Source organism: Podarcis vaucheri (genome assembly GCF_965113315.1).
Source record: "Podarcis vaucheri genome assembly, chromosome: 6".
NCBI lineage: Eukaryota > Metazoa > Chordata > Lepidosauria > Squamata > Lacertidae > Podarcis > Podarcis vaucheri.
Genome location: NC_138764.1, coordinates 79,752,037 through 79,767,407, shown reverse-complemented (window position 1 = coordinate 79,767,407; position 15,371 = coordinate 79,752,037). Strand labels below are relative to the sequence as shown.

The 15,371-nt window shown below is 43.5% G+C and overlaps 2 protein-coding genes across 11 annotated transcripts in view; one reads left to right on the top strand and one right to left on the bottom strand.

Annotated features, from left to right (window-relative positions):
- The window catches only part of L3MBTL1 (L3MBTL histone methyl-lysine binding protein 1), a 44,631-nt gene extending 43,100 nt beyond the window's left edge, over positions 1-1,531 (bottom strand). For 2 of the 4 annotated variants that reach the window (XM_082225953.1, XM_082225954.1), the window contains exons 1-2: positions 1,082-1,529; positions 401-492 (exon numbers count right to left, since the gene is read on the bottom strand). The gene's annotated coding sequence lies outside the window, so the exon portion shown is untranslated. Of the gene's footprint in view, positions 1-400; positions 493-1,081 lie in introns of all 4 variants that reach the window. The other 2 variants (XM_082225958.1, XM_082225957.1) reach the window with 2 other exon arrangements.
- The window catches only part of LOC309534148 (uncharacterized protein), a 344,509-nt gene that overhangs the window by 163,782 nt on the left and 165,356 nt on the right, over positions 1-15,371 (top strand). The window contains exon 4 of one of the 7 annotated variants that reach the window (XR_014220598.1): positions 8,352-8,535. The exons of the other annotated variants lie outside the window; for them this stretch is intronic. The gene's annotated coding sequence lies outside the window, so the exon portion shown is untranslated. Of the gene's footprint in view, positions 1-8,351; positions 8,536-15,371 lie in introns of those variants that run through there. 7 annotated transcript variants of the gene reach the window in all.

The window sequence follows — 15,371 nt, the reverse complement described above, 5'->3', positions numbered from 1 at the left end:
GCACAGCCCAATTTTTCAACAAACCCGGCCACTAAGTCTTGGGGTGCTTTTCCCCCTCTGTTCCCCCTCCCGCCTTCTCTCTCTCTGTCAATCTTGCAGATTCCCCCCCCTTTAGTTTCAACTACATTGTTCCTTGCAAAAAGCAAATGCAACTGAAATGAATTCGCGGTCCCCACTCGAGTGGGGTGGTGGGAGGAGGAAGAAGGGGAGAAAATCAAAATGCTGGCATATCCACTTGCAAAAAAAAAAAAAAAATAGCAGGCAAGCACCACAATTTCGAATCGATGCATTGCATGCAAAGCGGAGCAAAAGGTCTGCAGAGCACGCGGCGGACCTTTACCGAGCTGCATTTTGATGATTTAAAGAGGTTTATAAATTACTTTCTTATCTGATTCCTTACCTACAATCATCAGCCTGTGGTCACTGAACGCTGAGCCTGCGGGAACCTCAGGCTGGCCGCGCCTGCGCGCACAGGGGGCGGGGCTGCCTTCCCTGCAGAAATGCACAGGGCGATGAAATTGACAAGCAAAGCATATTTAATATACAGAAAAAGAGAGACAGAGAGAGAGGGAGAGAGAGAGAGAGAGAGAGGAGGGGGCGGGAGAGAAGGAGCCGAGCATTATCCACGCTGCAATCCCCATTTTCGTAGAAATATAATATTAACCCAACTAGTAACCCGTCTTTTTCCCACCCTGTACAGCAAGCAGGCTTTCTATGCTGATGCGACCGTAGTGGGGAGGGTTTCCTCCGATGCACATCCACATCCCTCCCCCCTTCGCTATATCTCAAATAAAATGCAAACACCGTTTTTCCTTTCTGAGTGTGTTTACGTGTTTGGGGTTTTTTTTTTGTTTTTTGAAGCATCCTGTCAACGCATCCAGATTTTAGTGTCGTGCATGCACCAAATTATAGGTGTCTCTCTTTCTGCATTGGGGTCGGAGGGAGGCGAAGGGATTTCTTTATTTATTTTAACGGTATCTAAATGATCCTGGCTTGTCTTCTCTCCCTCCTCCCCCCCCCCTTCCTAACTGAGCTTCCCAATTCCACCCTCCCTGGGTTGAAGATGGCCAGAGCTCCTTACGCTGCGCAAACGTCGCCTGCTTCCTGGAGGATCCCGGTGCCTTGGAGGTGCGCAAGGCACCCCCTCCTCCCCCGTTTTCAGGGCTCAGTCCCTCCGCTTTTTACCGCATCCTGCCCCTGCCTGCCGCCGCCGCCGCCACCCCACCAAAATCCGGCCCTCCGGATTGTGTTTTAAGGGCTCGTCCGCCCCGGTTGCATCGCAGGAGGAGGCGCATTCTGGAAACCTGTCGAGAGCGAGGGGGGTGGGCTGCTGTGGGAGGCGCGGAAGCAGCTAGATCCGTTTTCGAGGGCGCTGGTGTAAACGACAGCGGAGCGAAACCCGTTCCATGGAGCCACGAGCCGGCTGCCCGCTCGGCGAGGAGGACCGTTTCCAGCACAGCAGAGAAACGCAGGGGCGTTTGGTTTGGGTCCGTCCGCTGAGTCGGGCAGAGGCGGATTTAAGGGAGCGCGGCCGCTGTGGCCGCACTACGCACGTCTCCGCCAACATGTATCGGATGGAAATAGGGACGTCCAACATGTCACTGATGAAAATAGGGACGCCCTATTTAACAAGAACAACAATTTTGCTATTTACACCCCACCCATCTGACTGGGTTGCTCCAGTCACTCTGGGTGGCTTCCGACAGATATAATAAAACATTAAACACACACACATATATATATGGAAGTTATATATACACAGCAGTGGCGTAGAGTGGGTTGACAGCACCCAGGGCAAGGCAAGTAATTTGCGCCCCCTAACCCGTGGATTTGCGCCCACTAACCCTAACCCCCAGATGTTGCGCCCGGTGCAGCCCGCCCCCTCTGCACCCCCCACGCTACGCCACTGATATACAGTGGTACCTCAGGTTACATATGCTTCAGGTTACATACGCTTCAGGTTACACACTCCGCTAACACAGAAATAGTACCTCGGGTTAAGAACTTTGCTTCAGGATGAGAACACAAATCGGGCTCCGGTGGCGCAGCGGCAGCAGGAGTCCCCATTAGCTAAAGTGGTGCTTCAGGTTAAGAACAGTTTCAGGTTAAGAACGGACCTCCGGAACGAATTAAGTACTTAACCCGAGGTACCACTGTATATAACTTCCATATACCGGGCTGCCTTCTGATGGCTCGGAGATTGGATAAGTCCATACCCTCCAACATTTCTCCAATGAAAGCTGTGGTCTAAACCACAGAGCCTAGGACTTGCCGATCAGAAGGTCAGCGGTTCGAATCCCCGCGACGGGGAGAGCTCCCATTGCTCGGTCCCTGCTCCTGCCAACCTAGCAGTTCAAAAGCACGTCAAAGTGCAAGTAGATAAATAGGTATCACTCTGCTGGGAAGGTAAACGGCATTTCCGTGTGCTGCTCTGTTTCGCCAGAAGCGGCTTAGTCATGCTGGCCACATGACCCTTCGGTCAGTAAAGCGAGATGAGCGCTGCAACCCCAGAGTCAACCACGACTGGACCTAATGGTCAGGGGTCCCTTTACCTTTATTTTAAGGAAAAGCAGGAAATTCCAGGATCAAATCAGAAACCAGGACGGCTTCTCTCCCTGGAAAGTCGGGACACTTGGAGGGTCTGTGGGCACTACATCAGGGAACACTCCAACTATGGTTTAGAATGGAGTGTGAGAAACGATTGGTGCACCGATTTTGGGCGTCACACAGGCACCACTGAAATTTGAGACACCCTTGTATATGTACCATGTGTACACGTGTTGGGCTGTGAAGATGGGGCTTGAATGGCGAGCCTTTGTGAAAGCACCACTGTGCACAAACTATACCATGGGTAGGCAACCTAAGGCCTGTGGGCCGCATGCGGGCCAATCGCCTTCTCAATTCAGCCCATGGACAGTCTGGGAATCAGCATGTTTTTACATGAGTAGAATGTGCCCTTTTATTTAAAATGCAGCTCTGGGTTATTTGTGGGGCATAGGAATTCGTTCATCCCCCCCAAAAAAAAAAATAGTTCGGCCCACCACATGGTCTGAGGGACAGTGGACCGGCCTACGGCTGAAAAAGGTTGCTGACCCCTGCGCTATACCTTTAAAGCCCATTCCTAGCCCATTTTCCCTGCTCAAAGAAGTCTGGGCCTTTTGGCTTGTTAAGGGTTGCTGGGATTCATAACTCACAATTCTTTGAGGGAGAGAACGTGATTTGAATTGGCTTTAAGGGATTGGTTAAACCACAGAGCCTAGGATTTGCTGATCAGAAGGTCAGTGGTTCAAATCCCCGCGCCGGGGTGAGCTCCCGTTGCTCGGTCCCTGCTCCTGCCAACCTAGCAGTTCGAAAGCACGTCAAAGTGCAAGTAGATAAATAGGTACCGCTCCAGCGGGAAGGTAAACGGCGTTTTCGTGCGCTGCTCTGGTTCACCAGAAGTGGCTTAGTCATGCTGGCCACATGACCCAGAAGCTGTACGCCGGCTCCCTCGGCCAATAAAGCGAGATGAGCGCCGCAACCCCAGAGTCGGTCACGACTGGACCTAACGATCAGGCGTCCCTTTACCTTTACTAGTTTATTTTACAAGATTTATATACCACTTGATTTACAAAAGGAATAAAACAATAAAATTGTCAATAAAAAAGCTGAAAGAACAATTTAAAACATTCAAAAAAATATCAAAACCAACAATATGCTAAAAATCAGGTTAAAATATGGCAACGTTATACATGTCTGGTATAGGCTACTTCCAGACAATCTCTGTTTTTGAGGTTAGGATTCAATTACATGCCAGCAAATTAGGTTGGGCAATTAAAATTGGTTTTGGAGGTCTTGCGCAACAAATCCGCTTCTCCAAAAGATTGGACTTTTTGCTGATGTCATCTAATCTCTTTGCAAACAAAGCTCAATATATGGGTTATTCAGAAGCAACCCAAAAAATCCAATTTGGGGGAGGGGAGAACCAGGTTTGTTGTGTCAATGAACTGTAAATGTGCAGCCTGAATTTGCAGGTGTGTGACTGAATCCCACCCCAAAATAGTGACAGTCTAGAAGCACCTGTTCTGATACTCCAAAATGATGGGAAGAAGTGTGGGGGGACATTTGCAGGATGCAACATTGTTCAACCTTGTTGCAAGCAAGTCAGAATGAATGCTCAACAAAAGGGTTGCCATTATGTCCTTTTTCCCCCAGGACACAAATGCCATGTTACGCTCCTGTAGGGATGGGGTGTCAATTTTGTTTTTTCTCAGTTTCTCATTTTGGATTTAAATACTTTTTAGTAAATATTTTAAAACTGTATTTAAATCCAATACAGTTGGATACATCAGCATTTTATTACAGATTTCTCCTGTTATGCACATTTTGTATGCAATTTCCCCTAACATAATGGATTTTTGTATGTTATCGACACATTTTGCTCTAGCATATAAAAAGCTGCATTGCAAAATTCAGAGAAATGTAAATTTGGAAGGATGTCTCTGTTCCAGTTTACGTATGGTTTCAGAAAGTGCAAATTAGAGAGGTTCACCTAAAATGCGAAATGAATCAAATCTTTTCCCCATCCCTATTAACCAGACACCAAATCTGAAAGCAGCAGGCTAGCTCAGGGGTTCACAAAGCAGACCATGGGAGGACACCAACACCTTGCCACCCTTCCAGCAATTGCTGCCTCAAGCGGTCACTTCATTCTGCCTAATGGTAGGGCCAGCACTGTGTAAGGCATCTATGTAGAATCGTCATCTGATTGTTAACCTTGTGTGTTTTCTCCACACTTTTTCCAAACTGCAGATACTCCAATTGTTGTTGCTGCTGAAAGTGTGGAACTGAAGTGCAAGCTCCCCTTAATAGCCTTCATACTATTCTTCCATTTTTAATTTTTATTTATTTTATTTTTAAAGAGGTGTGATTTTTATGCGTTCAGTGACCTGTTTGGGGACAAGAGTAGTGAGCCTGTTGTCATGAATCTATATCACTGCACCTTCGCTATTATTTTTCCAAGTGGCACAATTTTATCAACATGGTTGTTTTCATTTGTGCTAAAATATATCCTCACACAATATAGTCACACACAATAAAATGTAGTCACACAATAGCACTAAAAGTGTTTTAGCCCATATTTAAAACTGATATAAATAAGCATGCTGCCTTTTCCAGTCTCATCAGTTAGCATAATTTTAGCACCATGTTTATCCCCATATTCTGATTCTGATCTTCCTTAAACCCTTTAAAAAGCTTCAAGTCATAATGCAAAAAAAGATTAAATTAAAAGGGTACTTTGGCCAAAATGTTGTTGTTTTTTAAAGGTGTATTCAGCAAAATTGTTCTTTCCCTGCCCACATACCAACTCACATAAAAATGTGCATCTTGAGAGAAAATACTTTTAAAAATTCATTTTTTTTTTAAAAAATGGATTTAAATACTTTTAAGTAACTATATTACAACTGCATTTAAATCAAAATTTTAAACCTTAAAAAAATATAAATCAGATTAATGTGGAATTATGAGTGAACATATGGGAAAGTGACAAAGGCTGAGAATACAGTGATTTATCCATCTCTTTCTAAAACACACAAACAGCAGCAGCAAGAGCAAATAACCTTTAGGGCGCCAAATTTTGGTCTTGCACAGGGCACCATATTATGAAAGATTACTGAAGTCTACCCCTGCCTAAAATTGTCTGTTATTCAGGATAAATAGACTAACTGGAGGACAGACAGTTTGCTAATCCTGAGTGATTTTTGTTGTTGTTACACCTTCAAAAGAACAGCAGTCCCTATTTTTGATTTTTTAAGAGTCTCTTCTCTCCTTCCCCACCCTGGGATTTTTCAGCTTTAAATGTATGTATGTGTGCATGTGGAGTTTTAGCTGTCCCAGTTTCCATAACGACACAATATACTTGTTCTTCAGGACTGCAGTGTCAATTTTTAATCATATCACATTATTTTGGAATTTGATTGCATTGGTGTGGAACTTGGGTTGCTATAACAACTGTGCAGTTAAATATATATATACACAATTCTACATTGTGGTAACATAGTCCTAACATCTAGATAGGTAACAGGTTTTGTGTTTATTTAAATTTGCAGTCTGCTTCATCTCCCAAGGCTTCAGGCAGGTGACTTCACAAACTCATAAATGCCTGTATTTTATTTTTAAACATAAATGAAACTAATATGGGGTGGAGGAGGGAAGAGAGCAATCACAGGCATCACCCTTTTTTAAAAAACCAAATTTTTATTCACTTTCTTTTCTATCATTACATACATATCATATCAATAACATACATATTACACCTCTTCACCCCTTCCCTCCCGGGCTTCCCTCAGCTTCTTATTACATACTGCTGTTTCTTAAAATCCACTATATGGTTTCTTCATTATTTTAAATGTTTTCTATTAATAAAGATGTGAATGTTTATTTAAATCCTGCCATCAAGTCGATGTTCTTTATTTCTGCAAATATATTATAAAAGGTTCCAACTCTTTTTCAAAGTCACTGTGGTGCTTTTCCCGTAGGCTATCCGTCAGTTTTGCCAGTTCTGCATAATTCATCAATTTCTCTTGCCGTTGTTCTTTTGTTGGAATTTCTCCAGTCTTCCAGTTTTGTGCTATCAGAATTCTCGCCACCATAGTAACATACATAAAGAATGTCCTCTTCTCTTTCAGCAGATCTTGACCTAAAATACTTAACAGGAAGGCTTCTGGTTGCTTAACAAATGTTATTTTCAACATTTTCTTCAATTCATTGTGTATCATTTCCCAATATATTTTTACATTTTTACAGTCCCACCACATATGATAAGAAGTACCTTCAGCCTCACACCTCCAACACTCATTCTTTTCATTTTTATACATTTTTGCTAATTTGCTAATTTGGTTATATATACCATCTATACATCATCTTCATGTAATTCTCTCTCAGCGATATACAGTCCGTGAATTTCAAATTTACTTTCCACAGTTTTGTCCAGTCTTCAAATTGTATATTGTGGCCTATATCTTGTGCCCCTTTTATCATCACCGACTGTACTTCATCTTTAGTTTCCCATTCCAAAAGGACACTGTATGTTTTTTTAATAATTTTGAATTTTCTTCTGTCACTTCCTTTTGGAATTTGGAAACCGAATTTGAAAAACCTTTCTTATTATCCTCTTTGAAAATATCCTTTAGTTTGGTGCAACCAAATTTGAAGATGTTCTTTTATTTCTTCATATTCTTTCAGTTTTAGTTTTCCCTCCTGTTCTACCAATAATTTTCTATATGTTGGCCATTCTCCCTTTCCCCCCCAATGTTTTAAGTGACAATGCCTCAATAGGATAGGTGATAGCCACCAAGGTGTCTTAAAGGTAAAGGTAAAGGGACCCCTGACCATTAGGTCCAGTCGTGACCAACTCTGGGGTTGTAGCGCTCATCTTGCTTTATTGGCCGAGGGAGCCAGTGTACAGCTTCCGGGTCATGTGGCCAGCATGACTAAGCCGCTTCTGGTGAACCAGAGCAGCGCACGGAAACGCCGTTTACCTTCCCGCCAGAGCGGTACCTATTTATCTACTTGTACTTTGACATGCTTTTGAACTGCTAGGTTGGCAGGAGCAGGGACCAAGCAATGGGAGCTCACCCCGTTGCGGGGATTCGAACCGCCAACCTTCTGATCGGCAAGTCCTAGGCTCTGTGGTTTAACCCACAGCGCCACCCGCGTCCCTACCAAGGTGTCTTAGATTCTAGTAATTCTTTATATTTTCCCCAAACTTTGAACAATGATCTCCTTATTATATGATTGTGGAACCTTTATGTACGTATTTTTGCCTTTCCATACCATAAGCATGGCACCCAAACCTGTTGTCATGTCCTTCCAGTTCCAGTTCTGTTATTTCCTCCTTATCTAACCACAAGCATCATCCATGAGCAACTTGGAGGAAAAGCTATGGGGAAAGTGGTCCTCCACCTCCTCTTCATCAGCCCTCCTCTGTACAGGCTCAGCCACTCAAAGTCAGCTCAAAAGCAAAAATGTCTTGAAATGCTTCTAGAAGGTGCAGATGGTTCAGCTATGGTGAATCTTCAGGAAGAGAGAATCTAGGATTCCTGCCTTTTCAAGTGGCAAATTATGATGTAGAACAGGGGTAGGCAATCTAAGGCCCGGGGGGGGGGGGCAGATCTGGCCCAATTGCCCAATCTTTTAGGCGGTCCGGATGGTCCAGGAATCAGTGTGTTTTTACATGAGTAGAATGTGTCCTTTTATTTAAAATGCCTCTCTGGATTATTTGTGGGGCATAGGAATTCGTTCATTTTTTTTCCTTTTCAAATTACAGTGGCACCTTGGGTTACATACGCTTCAAGTTACATATGCTTCAGGTTACAGACTCTGCTAACCCAGAAATAGTACCTCGGGTTAAGAACTTTGCTTCAGGATGAGAACAGAAATCGCGCAGCAGCAGCGGGAGGCCTCATTAGCTAAAGTGGTGCTTCAGGTTAAGAACAGTTTCAGGTTAAGAACGGACCTCCGGAACGAATTAAGTACGTAACCAGAGGTACCACTGTATAGTTTGGCCCACCACATGGTCTGAGGGACGGTGGACTGGCCCACGGCTGAAAAAGGTTGCTGACCCCTGGTGCAGAAGGACTCCAGTTCTATATCCAATACCTCAAGGATCGCCTCTCCCCATATGAACGCACCTGGACCGCTGGGGTGGGTCTCCACCCCCCACTGCTCCATAACATGGAGGTTCCCCAGCCATAACCGACACTTGTTTATATAGCCATCTTTACTCAGGGTTAGAATAATAGAATTATGGAGCTGGAAGGGACCACAACAGTCATCTATTCCAACCCCTGCAATGCGGGAATCTTTTGTCCTACTTGGGGCTGAACCAAAGTTAATCCTACTCAGAGTAGACTGATTGAAATTCATTGACATGAATTTCTTGTCTGGATGGATGTAGAAAGGATTGTAGGTAGGTAGACTATGGTATGAAGGTAAAAACTACAATTATCACTCCACTCACTTTTGCTACTTGCCCTGTCTGTCACTGTGGCCTATGACCCTTAGAAAGTAGCCCACAAGGAAATGCAGCTCTCAGGCTCGGAAAGATTCCTCACGCCCAACATATACAGTGAGGGGGGAAAGTATTTGATCCCCTGCTAAATTTGCCCGTTTGCCCTCTGACGAAGAAAAGACCAGTCCATAATTTAAATGGTAGGTTTATCGTAGCTGTGAGAGACAGAATAGCAACACCTCACATTATATTTCTATGCTATCAGTGTCATCCTCTAGATGTCAGGCTAACCATCTTGCTCACCGAATTTTGTGGGAACATGGATCTTTCTTGCTGTCACTGCTCATTGCTTTGTTTTAACTGCTGTTTTTTATTGAATCTTGTCCGCTGCTTCATTTTTTATTGTTGCCATTTGTTATCTAAGATTATCCACCTTCGTTTGTAGCAGTTTCCAGAGCAGGTAGATCTGTTCCATCAGTTGCAGCAGAAGAGCAAAGAGACTTGTGGTACCTTAAAGACTGATACAGTTATTATAAGACTAAAACAGTATACAGTACACTTGTACACTTCTTTGGATGTGGGAAATATTATTCTGAGTCACAGAAGTCTCTCTCTCTCTCTTTCTCTCTCTCTCTCTCTCTCTCTCTCTCACACACACACACACACACACACACAATCACTTACTTACCAGGGATTATGAACCAGTGAGGTCAGAGAGAAAGGAAATGTTTTCACTCTGACCTCACTGTTTATAATCCCTCTTTCAACAATTTGTGTGTGCATATACTTACACCCAAGCGCTTGTTATACAAAAATCAACTTATCCAAACACAATAAATGAGTATCCAAATCTTGATATACACACCACAGATTCAGATATCCAAACAGCCAGACCTGCTTCTAGTACTGTAAGCAAATACGCAGCCTAAAACAAGGCTTACTTTTTTGTGCTTTGCTGGTCTATGGCAGCCATTTTACCAGAAACCATGGTGGGATGGAGGGGGAAAGAGGGAGAGGTCAGACAAATAACTGATTGCCTTTTGCAAGGTTTCAGAGGTTTCCCCGGATTTTCCCTGTGTTCTTTTGTCATCCTGGGGTCAAAATTCTATGGTCAGGAATGCATTAGAAATTTCTCCATAGGAAAAAAATTGGAAATTGCCTCATTGTTATGCAAAGGTTGGCCTAAAACGCATTGTGTTCATAGAGCAGGACCTGCACTTAATGTAGCTGATGAAGTGGACCATCAACCCCATTCTGAACCATAGTCATTAAGGCGCCATCAGGCTCTTTGTTGTTTCTCCAACAACAGACTAACATGGCTGCCTCTGTGGAAATTTACACAGTTCTGATGTTTTGTGAGATTGTGGGTAAAAAAAACCTTGTAGTCCCCTGGGATGGGACCCCTCAATCTTAGAGTCAATCCTGGCTGTGGGAGAGGATGCCTGGGAAATAGAGTGCTTCCACTTGGCAGCTTATTATGGACTTCTTATTTCTTTCCAGGCACAATTCAAGGTGCTCATTTTGCTCTATGGGCGCTGCTTCCACATAACAGCTTATTGTGGACTCCTCGATGCTCATCCACAAGTTTTGCATGACTTCACCCTCATCAAAATACCATACTATATCCCTGCTCCCCTTCTAACTTTAATCCAGATTTACTTTTCTTGTGAGCCTTTCCCCCCCCCCCATACTGGATTTTCCGCAGAAGTGGTAAAGCTGAATCAAATGGGAACATAATATAAGATGTCATTTTGATGAGGATGTTGTCCTGTGAAATGCTGCACAAAAGATGCATGCATGAGCAGCCCCAAGCCCACTACTGGCTGCCATGCGGAAGCAACACTCACAGATCCAAAGTAGCCTAGAAGACAATAGGAAGCCCGTGGAGACCCTGGTTAAATGCACTTTCGTTGGACGGCTGCTTCCTTCACCATTCGGAGCTTTTATATCAAGCACATTACAATAACTACGCCCAATGTTTTGAAGTGTAATCTTGTTGAAATACAATCGTTAGTCTGAATCCTACAACAAAATCACAGCTTTCCCCACAAATGGATTTGAAAAGAGCTTCAAGTTGATAACCAACCACTTCAGATATTGCAGCGAGTGCAAAGACAATAGTGCTTCACACTTCCTCTCTCTGCATTTCTATGCCTCTCATCGAAAGGGGGGGGGAGGCATCCACCCAGTTTCAGAAGAAAATATACACCTCACAGAGGGGAGCAACTATGTAACAACAACAACAAACAAACAATAACAAACATTATTATTATTATTATTATTAAGATTAAAAATACATTAAAACGTCACACATTAAAAACTTCCCTGTATCATTCTCCCCCACCACCATTGGACTTCAGGAGATGGGAGAGAAACAATAAACCCAGTCTCCTTCTTACGGTTTCTTTAGCACATTCAAAGATGCTCTGATATATCTTGGAGTCTCAGGCATTATTGCAATGGATCCAGGAATATTTCAAATGTAAGAAGCCAGTACTCTGTCACTAACAGGAGTCACTATTTTTCCCAGTTCAAAAGGGCTTCCTTTATTATTGTCCATATTCAGCATTAACTGGATCATCTGTACCCAGTCATTGGGTAGCTGGGTCCAAGCCTTGTTTTGGATAAAAAGGTATGATGAAGTTTTTGTTAGGGTGTGAAACCTAAGACGCTGGCAAGTTAGCAATGTCATGTAACTTTAAGTAGCCAAGCTCGTTAAGTTGTTAAGTTGCTCAGTATATAAAGAGTGTTTGTTTTCTGTCTGTGGGGGCGTGAAGCAAAAATGTCCGAAAGCTCCGGAGGTGTTTCTGTTATCTGTCTGCAATAAACCTGTCTTTGGAAAGACAGGGCTTCCCTGTGTTGTTATTTCTTTGCTGCTGAGACTCTGAAGCTTGTACTGCAACAAGAATCTCTGCACTGGACTTAATTAATACTCTGCAAAGAGAGCTGTTGCTGGTGGCGCAGCGGAAGCGTTTACTGGACCAGGACACAAACTCTCTTAGGTTATGGATCCTCCAACGTTTCTACAGCTGTATTGTGTGCAGAGAAAGTGAAAGCAGCTTTCGGATGAGAGAAGACCGGCTTGGTCGTAAATCCAGCTCTTAAAGGAGGCTGGAGGCGTCTGAAAAGTGAGTAAGACAAATCCCAAGGGGAAAGAGAAGAAAGGGCACACAGAGGGAGTAGCAGCAGACCCCAAGAATGGCAGTGGAAAATTTCCAGGTTCCCTTTACAAAGTTGAACTCTGCTAATTACGTGCAGTGGTCTAAGAGGGCTCAAGTCTGGTTGGAAGCCAAAGAAGTGTGGGCTGACTATGTCCAGAGGCGAAAGCCGTTTGTGGCTGTTGCAGCAGATGCCACAGCAGAGCAACAGGCTGCTGCACATGCTCAGAACAGGGAGCATGATAAAATGGACACTAAAGCTAGATGCATGTTGATGGTATCGATAGACGATTCCCAATTACCTCATGTGGAAAATTTAAGGTCTGCATTTGAAATTTGGGAAGCTCTTAGGCGAATTCACCATAGAGCCACGCCCGGAGAGAAGGTGAACATTATACGTGCTTTGTATGAGTTGAAACTGAAGCCAGGGGATAGTGTGGTTGAACACACGTCACAGATGACTGAGTATTTCAACCGACTGTCGTCTTTAGGTGTGAACTTTCCTGAAAATATTAAAGTTTATACTCTGCTTAGCAGCCTGCATGCAGGGTTTGAAAACTTAGTACTAACTTTACAAGTTTTGCCAGAGGACCAGCTGAATATGAATTATGTGACTGGTAGATTGTGTGAGCAAGAATATCAACATCATCAAAAATGTATTGACAATTCAAATACCCCAAGGGCTGGATGTGCAGATAATTCCCAGCGTGGGGAAACTAGCAGGCAGAGCTGTAAGGAAGCCTCACAAGTGTCTGCTATGGCCAGCAAGTCATGTTTTCGATGTGGCAGCAGGTTTCATTTGATAGCAAAGTGTCCAGAAAAGCAACAGGAATTTCAACAGTCCAAGGCCAGTTTCCGGAGTTACAGGGGAAGACGACGTGAGAACTACAAGAATCAACGATCCAGAGGGGGAGCAGGTGCTGATAAGGGACTATCTGCAATGGCAGCACAACAGAGTCCTAAAAGGAGCCAACAAACTTTGAAGTGGATAATTGACAGTGGAGCAAGTCACAGTTTAGTTCCAGCGACATCTAGTGGCCGCTTGATGAACTGCAAGACATTGCCAGTTGCAAAAACCGTGACTATAGCAGACAATAGTAAACGAGAAATGAACCTTAAAGGCACAATTTATGTTAACTGTTTGCAAACTAACCTTCCTGTTTTTGTTCTTCCAGGAATGAAGAATGGACTTTTGAGTGTGTCATGCCTGGTAAAAAGTGGTTTTAAGGTTGAGTTTGAAAATGATGTGTGCACCATTTCGAAACAGGGGAAGGAGCTAGTTAAAATTCCCTGTGAGGATGGGCTTTTTGTTTTGGTTGAAGAGCAGTTAGCAGCAGGTAGATGTTCAACAGGTGAAGCGCAAGCTAAGTGTGTAAATAAGGCTCCTCATACAGGTTGTGCACATCTACTACACAGAAGGTTAGCTCATATATGCTTTAAGTATGTAAGCAAGATGCCAGATTTAGCTGAGGGGTGTAACATTAAACCCTGTCCAAATTTTCTGGATTGTTGTGCTTGTAAACATGCTAAGGTTAAGACATGTAACTATCCTAGATCTGATAGAGTAAGCAAGAAACCCTTTGAACTTGTGCACACAGACGTGTGTGGCCCTATGCCAGTCAAATCACTTGGAGGTGCGAGATTTATGCAAATTTTGGTGGATGACTTTTCAAGGGCTAGTTGGGTTTTCTTTCTGAAAGAAAAATCACAAGCAGCTTCCATCCTGATGGATTGGATTGAAGAAGTCGAATGTAAATTTGACACCAGGGTACGTAAAATACAATCAGATCGTGGTGGGGAATATGTGAACCACACGCTGGAGACGTGGTTAAAAAGGAAAGGTATAGTTCATAGACTTACCAATCCCTATTCACCACAGGAGAATGCAGTTGCCGAAAGAAAATTTCGAACATTACAGGAAGCCATTACTGCTTTGCTGTTTGATTCTGGACTTCCACAGCGTTTTTGGGCTGAGGCTGCACTGTATGCGAATTATACTTTTAACAGAGTGTACAATAGCACAGTAGGCAACACTCCTTACTTCATGCTGTTTGAAAAAAAACCAAAAATTGATCATCTAAGAGTTTTTGGATGTCGTGCTTATGTGCTGGTGCCTAGGGCACAACGTAGGAAAGGCGATCCTAGGTCTAAAGAAATGTTTTTCTGTGGTTATCAAGCAAACACAAAAGGTTGGAGATTTGTGAATGTAGAAGGCAATCAAACGAAAATCACAATCAGCAGAAGTGCGGAATTTTGTGAACAGGATGGTTGGAATAAAATTCATGGAAATCCTGACATACTATTTGATGTGGTGAACAGTAGCAATGAAACTCAGGCCCCACGGCAGGTATTAGTTCCAGAACAGACTAAGGAATTTGAGTCTGAGGATGAGGGTGAGAAATCGCCTAGTTCACCCAAGTCTGTAAAGTCAGAATCTTCTAGCTCTAAAAGTTCACCTGTACAGCAAGAGAGACGTGTAAAGTCAGAATCAGAAAGTTCTTCAACTACTAGTGATAAACAGGTGACGACTAGTGATTCTGGGTCAGAGGGGGAAACTGAAGGAACATCGCAAGAACTGTTAAGGCGTTCTCAGCGTACCAACAAAGGTAAACCTCCTGAAAGGTACCAAGCTATTAGTGTTTGGGCTGGTTTGGCAAATTGCGAACCTGAAAGTTTTGAGGAAGTTGAGCAATTACCCCAGGAGGAGGCCAGTAGGTGGCGTGAGGCCATGCAAAAGGAGTTGAATTCTATGAAAGAACTGGGTGTGTTTTCCATCACCAAACTGCCAGAAGGTACCAAGGCAGTAAGTTGTAGGTGGGTGTACAGGATAAAGACAACAGCGATGGGGAAACCAGAGTACAAAGCAAGGCTTGTAGCTCGAGGTTTTACGCAAAGAAAGGGGTTACATTATTCCGAAGTCTATGCACCCACTTCAAGGAATGAAACCCTACGGGCACTATTAGCAGTTGCTGCTCAGAAAGGGTTCAAAGTGAATCAATTTGATGTCTCTACAGCTTATCTTCATTCAGACTTGGCTGAAGAGCTCTATATGGAGCTACCGCCAGGATTGAAAGTTGGTAAATCAAATCAGGTATGGAAACTACATAAATCTATTTATGGACTCAAGCAATCTGCTCATAATTGGAATGAGTGTTTGAATGACGTTTTGGTAGGCATTGGTTTTAGCAGGAGCAAGGCTGACAATTGCTTATATTTCAGAA